This window comes from Otolemur garnettii, unplaced genomic scaffold (assembly GCF_000181295.1).
Source record: "Otolemur garnettii isolate 467f Iridium unplaced genomic scaffold, OtoGar3 scaffold00037, whole genome shotgun sequence".
NCBI classification, from domain to species: domain Eukaryota; kingdom Metazoa; phylum Chordata; class Mammalia; order Primates; family Galagidae; genus Otolemur; species Otolemur garnettii.
In genome coordinates this window covers 14,677,062-14,686,517 of record NW_003852432.1, presented here as the reverse complement: position 1 = coordinate 14,686,517, position 9,456 = coordinate 14,677,062, and positions in this window count along the sequence as shown.

Here is a 9,456-nt window from a genome sequence, read left to right as displayed (position 1 = left end):
GGAACAGAAAATATCTTTGTAGTTTCCCTTTCCCATGTAAGCACTATTTTGTAAGATTGGAAAATTTTTGTTCCTTTTTTTTTTTCTGTATTCTCATTGCTTTCTATATTTAGTTTTTATATTTGATTGCATGGAAAACTATATGCAGTGATGACTTTTTGTGGAGAATAATTATATGCAATGAGTTCATATCCTCTAATAGTCTTGAAGAACTTAAATTTTATAAGTGAATATAGAGTCTTTAGATGCTTTCTGATACCATTTTTATTAAGGTAAAATATACAGACAATTTGGTGAGTTTCAAGGGATGAATACTACAGTATAAAGATCAGTTTAAACAAGACATGAAACATTTTATCACTCTAGGAAGTTATACTATGCCCTTTCCCCTCAATGATCCACTTCCCATATGCAATCACTGTTCTGATTGTATCTCCATAGCAATATTGGCTTGTTCTTGAGCTTCTTACAAAAGCAATCATACCAGTGTATGCTTTTCTGTGTCTGGCTTATCTGAAACAACATGGCATCTATCAGTATACTATGTTGTTACGTAATAATACATTCTTTTCTTTTAGCTTAGCATTCCGTTGTCTAAGTAGATCATAATTAGTTGATCAAATCACTCATTGATTGACATGTGAGTTGTTTATGCTATTAACATTTGCTAGCAATAGTTGTGTTGACACATATTTTTATTTCTCTTGAATAAATACCAAGGAGTGAAAATGTTGACTTTCCAAGCATAGGGGTACGTTTTACTTTATAAGAAAGTCCCTAAACTTTTTTCCAAAGTGCCTTCATCATCTTATACTACACCTGGAAATGTATAGAAGTTCTGGTTGTTCTACATCCTTGTCAACATTTGGTGTTGCCACCTTTAAATCGTAGCTATGATAAGGGTATAAAATGGTATTTTATTGTGTTTACAATTACATTTTCCTGATGACTAATGAAGTCACAGAGTTTTCACTTGGTTCTTTTATATAATTTTATTTCTCAGCTGACATTTACCTGCCAAGTCACTCATTTTGATCATCTTTTCCTTTAAGTCATGAGCATCTTTATAATTTTTTTTTTATTGAATGGTAACTATGTACAATTATTTCTTTTAAAGTCCTTCCATACTAATTTTAACATCAAGGTCAATTGAGATCGCATTTTCTTGATTCTTTTTTCTTTTGCTGAGGGGTTATACCCTTTTGTGTTCTGACATGTCTAGTACTTCTTGTTGCACACTAGATATTCTGGAGAATGCATTGCAGAGACTCCAGATTTCTAAATATGTCTCATGTTTAAAGTGTTATTTTTTGGTTACCAGGCAGTTCAGTTCATTGATGCTTGGTTTTTAGTCTTTGTTATGAAAAGTTTTACTCACAATCTGGGATTTAATTTTGCCCTTAGTTTTAGGATATTTGATTTAATCTTGGAAAGTAATCTTTTTTTCATTTTATCAACAATCATGATTGTACTGGGATTTTAGTGGACAGCTCAAGGTATTTACTAAACCCCTTTACCTGAACTGGAATTAAATTTCAAGCTCCATTCTTGAAGTAGTCAAAAACTTCCTTGCCCAGTTCTTTAAATCTTACTTCAGCTGATTCTCCCTGGGTTCCTTGAAATCTTCCCTGGAAATATGCAGTCTGGGGGTTACTGGAGGGTTTGAAAGTAGTTTGTATTAAGATTTTCGGCCTTGTTCTTCTACGGCCCTCTCCTGTCTGGATTTACTTCACAAATTTCTGATTACTTTGGCATCTTGAATTCTGTCCTCTGATATTTTAAGTCAATAAGACAATGGCTTTCTGCTTCTATTCTAACTGTTCTATGGTCCCAAGGGAAAAAGATGTGCATATATGAATCTCAATAGGTACAGTTTCCTTCCTTCACAAGGAGTGAATTCCTCTTTAGTTCCTATCTGTTTTTGGTCATCCACAGTGCTTTCATATAGTTGTGTGTGTTTGTATTTTTCCTCCAAAATAGTTTTTAATTAATATTGACAAGAGGTTTAGTCTAATACTAGCTATTCTGCTATTCCAGTACTGTTACCATTACTATAGAAATTTCTCTCTATATCCTCTCTTTTTGTAATTCCTCCGTATAACACATCAAGAATTATGGAAGGCCTGCTCCTAATGGAGAGAACTGGGCTTATTTAAAGAGGAAATATATACATTCTTATTTTAAGAATGTAAATTTTCTGACTAGATTGTGTTAAAATACTTCTGGATTATTTTTCTGGGGGGTGAAGGATAACATTTTAATAATATAAGAATACTGATATATTCTGCTAATTAAGAAATAAATTTCCTGTGATTGTCACAATTAGGAAACATCATGGGATAATTATTGCTACCTGGACCTAAAGTAGAGAAGCCAATTTGAGCGTGTATTCCAAGAGATACCAAATGTCACGTATTGAAGTGTGTCTTCCTCTCCCCCAAATTCACATGGTGATACTCTAAAGCCCAATGTCACTATTCAGAGAAGAGACTTTAAGGAGGGAACTAAAGTTAAATAAGTTCATAAAGGTGAAGCATGAATCAAAGAGGATTTATGTCTTCATAAAAATGGCAAAGAGGTACAGGGGTCTTTGTCCCTCTGTATATATGTATAGAGGACAGGCCATGTGAAAACATATCAAGATGGTGGCCATCTGCCAGCCAAGAAGAGAGCCCTCACCAGAAACTGAATTTATTGCCCCCCCGATCAAGGACTTCTATGAGAAAATAAAATTCTATTGTTTAAGTCACCAGTCTGTGGTATTTTGTACCACAGCCTTTTTACTGTAGCCTTAACAGACTAATACACCATGTTTTAAATCTTATTGATTATTTATTATTAAACTCATCATGTCAATTACTGGAATTTATGGTTAATAGTTATTTAAAACTTTTGGACCACATAATATTATTATTTGCTTAAGTTTTCTATTCTTCACTCTTTTCTTCTTTATTTTAAAATCATCTATATTCATCATTAATAAGATAGGTCGCTTTAGAATCATGTCTAAAGTACCTACTTCTTAAGGTTTCTTGAATGACTCTGAAATGCTCTAGAAAAATGGAAAATCTGACAATGAAATTTCTTTATTCTATTTCAAAATGTGGCGTTGAACTTACTTTGGCTTTAGACCACATCCAGTGTACCCCTGAAGATTAATTTCTGAAGATTAATCACTGAAATCATAACGTTAAAGTCAGGAATCTTTCACCATCATTTCTTGTGTTTACACTTGTCAAATGGAGTCGCTTTTTAGTTTTCAGTTCAATTCCTGTGAGTAAATGCTAGTGTTGCTAAGTAAAATAAACATCTTACCATAAGAGTCTATAACCCAGTTCTGCAATTCTATAATTTTATAACAGCAATGTTTGATGGTTTACTTAGTGTTACGTTACATAGTATAGCATAATACTACTTTAATGTCAGTTTTGATCCTGTTTAAGTCATTCAAAGGAAACAGTTAAAAATCATCTTTCAAATCCTGAAAACTCAGTTTTATTAGGGCTATCACAATGTCCACTGTATCACATGTGCTGTGATTTTATACTTAAAGAGAATAAGCCTTCACCCTTCTGTAGTTTGCCACCAGAGTGGAAAAATCTCATAATTAGAGCTTTCTACGCCTTTTAGAAATATATGTTTAATTCAAATCTGATTTCAGGCACATGGCATGAAAGGGAGATGCATTTGCTAGCTAACAAATTACAGGGCAACATTATTACCTGATTATATTGCTATGCTATGCTGTGCTATGGGATAATTACTGAAGTGGTTGCTTAAATTTCCTGTGATTAGATCTTAGATTATGTATTTTAGTATCCTTAATTTATAGATGAGGAAAGTGAGGTTCATAGAAGCTGATCACAGAGATAATTCCTCAAGGAAAGAAAATATTCAAAAACAGGTAATGTCTTTCCTTTCTCCATGTCTAGTTGAGTTATAAACATGTTCTCTGATAGTCACTTCTTCAAGCGTATTATGTGACACGCATGTAGAAACAGAGATAGACCTTTCTGTTTGCAAATGTTAAATGTTGATTTCTGGTACTTGAAGATAAAAAAGAGCTGCATCATGAGAATGAGATTGCACTGACAATAGCAAAAGTAACTTGAGTTCTTAAAAGTACTAAAACTCAGTGGAAAACTTACAGTCAAAGAAAACAAGGAAATGTCACATTAAATTTTTAAAATTTAATTGGCAATATTCAACAATATTTAGCCATTTCTAAATATGGTATAACTTAACTAAGTTAATATATTTTTTAAATTTTAAAACAACACCTTAAGTAGCTTTAATATATGTTACATTGTGTATATAGATGGTAGATATAAAATCCTTGCCTTTTCTGGGTAGCATACACCATGTTATGTCTTTACTTTCTGATGCTATGGAGTCAGATATTTGTGTGGATGCAGTACCATTCAGGTTCTTTGCCAATTATCAGAAAACATTAAATGTATATAAATGAAAAATTATCTTGACTTCAGAAAGGAATAACCCACTTTACATTTTCATCTATATATGAAACTCTTCACTCATCCTTCAATTCAAGGTTGAAAAAAGGACAGGGAAGGAAGTGGACAGTTTTGGGGTTAGAAGCAAAATTATTGCACAAAGAATGGAATGTGAAAGGGACAATTTAAGAGTAGCTCTAATCAGAGCAAGATCTTAAGAGTCTATTTTATGTGATGGCTCCAAAGAGATCAAAAAGGAAAAAAAATATCACCAACTCCCCAGCTCTAATATTCTGGAAATGTAAAGTAGAAAGCATACAAGAGGTAGGATTTTTGTTATTAAAAATGGCAAAGAATTGGTCCTGCTATTTCTTGGGATGTCAATGGAGTTTGACATTTCTATATAGATTTTATTTCAATTTCACCACACTTTTTACTGCTGAAATGTTAGTTTTTCCAGACTGTTGAGGAAAAAAAAAAATTAGTGAATCAGATAATTGAAGAAGAAAATTGTGTGATATTCCTGAGGGAAATGATCTAGAGTCAGGAAACTTGCCATATTTTTCTGTGTCTAATGTACACTTTTGCCCAAATATTTGAAGGAAAAATAAGGATGAACATTACAACCAGGTATTACTAATTCTCTATGTGCTTATGCATTAAAAATGTACCTCTAAGGGTGGGGCCTGCGGCTCAAAGGAGTAGGGTTCCAGCCCTATACACCAGAAGTGGCCAGTTCAAACCTGGACCCAGCCAAAAAAAAAAAAAAAAGCTGCCAAGAAAATATGTACCTCTAGAAATCAATAACTATATGTGTATTCAAAATAACACTCTGGAATACAGTAATTGCACCCCTTCTTTCTACCCACTTCCCTGACTGCCCCCTCACAGGGTGGACACTGCAGCTGCAGGATCCCATCTACTCAGCTGATCATACCTGACACCACTGCCATCTTGGAAGCAGACATGCTGGCAACAGAGCATGCTGGCTAACACAATGGTTAGCGTCCTGATCTCTACGAGAGGAAGGAAAAAGTGGCCACTCACTGATGTCTTCTTTTGGGAAAGGCTCAAGGCAAGGAGCTGGCCACTGCAGAGAAGCTAGGAGTGAGCCCAGGAGGCAGATGGGAGCAGTCTAAATAACCTGAGCACCCAGTGTCTCCCAATTGTCAGGCCCCAGCCCACCCTCATCTCCACATCCTCTCATTTTCTATTCTCACCCACATCAGTCAGTGGGAACATGGCCATAGCCACTCTGCTAAGAACCCTGGTGGGCTTATTTCCCAGGAAACTGGTGTGAGGGGCCAGGGCCAGCCCTACCTGCCCCAACCTCCTAATGGGTTGCCCTTTAGGGTTCTTGCCCTTTCTGGGTTGCCTCCTTTCTTGCCCAGATGGCCCTATTCTGAGGTTGGCTGTGGGCCTCATGCCTAGTGCCTCTAATGAGAGGAATGTCACTATGCTGCTACTTCCACCCTTCCTTTAAAAAATTAAAAGGAAAGCCAGGCTGGTGACTCCTGCTTGTAATCATTGTATTTTGGGAGGCTGAAGGGATAGATGGCTTGAGCTCAGGATATCCAGACACCCTAAGCAAGAGATAGACCCCATCTCTACTAAAATAGAAGAACTAGCCTGGTGGGCATTATGGTGGGCATCTGTAGTCCCACCTATTAAGGAGGCTGCAGCAAGAGGATCCTTGAGCCCTAAAGTTTGAGGTTGCTGTGAGCTTCCATGGCACTCTACCCAGCGTGACAGAGTGAGACTCTGTCTCAAAATAAATAAATTTAATTAATTAATTAATAAAAGGAAAGATTTTTTTTTTCCTGAAAGTTTGGGCCTAAATTATGGGTGCACATTATACCTGGAAGTACACTATATACAGCAAAATATGGGTAGATTCTGGTTTTGACTTTGTCATTATGTTGCTGGATAGCTATGAGAGACCTGCTAACCCTCTCTAGAAAAACGATTTACCTCTAAAATAAGGATGCTGAATCAGATTATTTCTGAGATCCTTATCAGATTTTGTGTTTCTAGTACCTAGAGCTCTATTTTAATAAGTAATCGGAGGATATACTGGTGAGATGTGTAGTAAACTAGTTCCAGATGAAAAGAATAAAATAGTCTCCATAATTTTTCCCCATCCAGGAAGTTAGTTCACAATGTAAATGGTGGTGTCTTATTTGAGGCTCAACGAATTTGTGATTCACATTCTGAGTTGGAGTTTTGTTAAGGGACAAAAAGGGAAGGATCCTATGAGACTGAAAAACTCTAAATATAACTTAAATTTATAATGCCAGAGTAGTATACCAAGACTGAAACCACTCATCAAATACAGATTGATGTATTTAGTATCTGAGTGGTATAAACTGCTCAGATTTAGATTTGCAAAGCCAGAATCTTGAAATTTATGAGAACTATTCTTGAGAGCTATGTTAAATTTAAAGAATAAATAAACACCTTTTAACACAGACTTAAATGTGACAAAATGCCAAGAGTTAATTAATAAATTATGCAAAGGATTAGATGATTTAAATTTTTATTTAGACTATCAGTGGGATTGCAAACTAATATAGCCTCTTTGGAAAGAAGTATGGAGAATCCTCAAAGAACTCACAGTAGACCTTCCATTTGATCCCACAATCTCATTACTAGGTATCTATCCAGGAGACAAAAATCATTTTATCATAAAGACATTTGCACTAGATGGTTTATTGCAGCTCAATTTGCAATCGCCAAGATGTGGAATCAACCCAAGTGGCCATCAACCCATAAATGGATTAATAAATTGTGGTATATGTATACCATGGAGTCCTTTTCAGCCACAAAAAAAGATGGAGATTTAATTTTTCGTATTAACTTGGATAGAGTTGGAGAACATTCTCTTTAGTAAAGTATCACAAGAATGGAAAAACAAGTATCCATGTGCGTAATACTAGTATTGAGTAGATGAAATAATACATGACCACACAAGAGAAAATCTCAATTTAATTCAAGTTGGGAGAAAGGGAGAGGGGGAAGGAGGCCGGTGGGAAGATGGGAGGAGGATTTGGTGTACTCTAACCTAGTGGGCACAATGTTATGGTATATGGTACACCTCCTGGATGAGGGGCATAACTACAACAGGGACCTTACCTAACAAATGCAAACATTGTAGCCTAATTATTTATACCCTTATATAAATCTGAAATTAAAAAATTAAAAAAAATAAATTTTTGTTCAGGAAATTAAAAAGCAACACATGCCCAAAGAGTAAAACTGGTGACAAATAACAACAACAACAACAAACTTTTGTACAAGGGCCCTGATGATGCTAAATGAAGACAACTGGAGTGAAAACAGACACATTTACATTATTAAGGACCTTATTTTGACTGCTAGTTTAAATTTTTTTGCAGTCAGCAGATTTTCTCAGGATTTCTAGCAGAATGATCAATATTGCATATTGCATATTGAGAGATCAAGAGAATACTTTAAAACCTACAGAGAAAATTGATAACATGCCAGGCAAAGAGATTCACTGGGGTGGAAAATGGGGAATATGATAATGATGTCAAGTGGTACAGGAAAAAGTAGATAGAGAACTCTAATAAAGAAATGTAAAGACCCACATCAATGCTATGCTTAGACCTTAAATTTTTAATTCTTAGTTTCTATTTCTGGAGACTAGAGCATACCATTGGGAAGGAGCATACCATGCGAGATTGTTTCCAAGTTCTTTACTTGTAGTCCCCTACTAAGTCTCTTATTATAAATTTGTGGCATTCTGACCTAAAACAATTGGGTCACTCACAATAATTCATCTTCTTGGGGTACATATGTGAAGTAATCTGCAATAATTCCCTTTAGGTGATGTCTATAGGTCTCCTCTCCATAACTTCACCATGAGATGAATAATGTTATACAATGAAATCAAGTCTCAGACTGAATTTGCTGTAAATACAAAGATTTTGTATCAACATACTTGGAAAAAGACTCATAAATTCTGCTCTGTAAACCATACCATTTTAGGCAGTCTGACAGAAACTTGCATACAAACTTCAATAGAGACAAATGTGTATTTTAATGTCAAATATGGCTAAGCTTTTAGTTAAGAGTCAGGTAACAAAAATCTTCCATCAAGCAGCCTAATCACTCAAGGGTGAGGATCTCTGGCCTCAAGATCACATGCGGCCTTCAATGTCCTAGATGGGACCCTGTGACCAAATCCAAACTTCACAAAAAGATTTGTTCTGCAAAATTTGGATTCAGTCAAAAGATTATTGAACACCATTCATTTTACTAGCAAAGAGTCACTTAGATGGTCTAGCAAAGGTTCTGGTGTTGATTGGAGAGAAAGATTGTATACTTGAAAGGCTGGTGTAGTAGCCTCTGGATTGCAGGTTTGGGTTAGAGCCACTCAACACAAACTAATCACTCCCGAAGCAGATGCCCCTGATTAGGATACTTCAAATGATAATTACCTGCCCTTAGGAAAAGAGTAAGTTGAAAATTATCTATCACATTGCCTATACTGAAGTATTTTGGAAGAAAATTATTAGACAATATAGACTAATTTCTTTAAAAGGTTAAAATAACAATAATTTGTGTTTTATTTTTAACATAGATAAATAAAATAATGAAAGTAAATATTGACCTAAGTGTCATTACTCAGGTAAAACATTGACATGTTAAATAAATACTTCAATGTGATTTGAAAAATTCATGCTGTATAGAGAGATACAAAGCCTGTCTTTTCCATCTCCCTTCAAAAACTTGCACTTACAACTCATGTCTTTTTGTTCTAAGTCACCAGAAGTACCATATTATTGTTTTCTTCCAAAAAAAATCAGATTTCTCCTTTGTTTCTATTATAAAATATTTACATATTATATAGATTCAATGCAATCCCAATTAAAATACCAATATCATACTTTCAAGATTTGGAAAAAATAATACTTCATTTTGCATGGAACCAGAAAAAAGCCATATAGCCAAGGCAATTCTTAGTACTAAAAACAAAGCC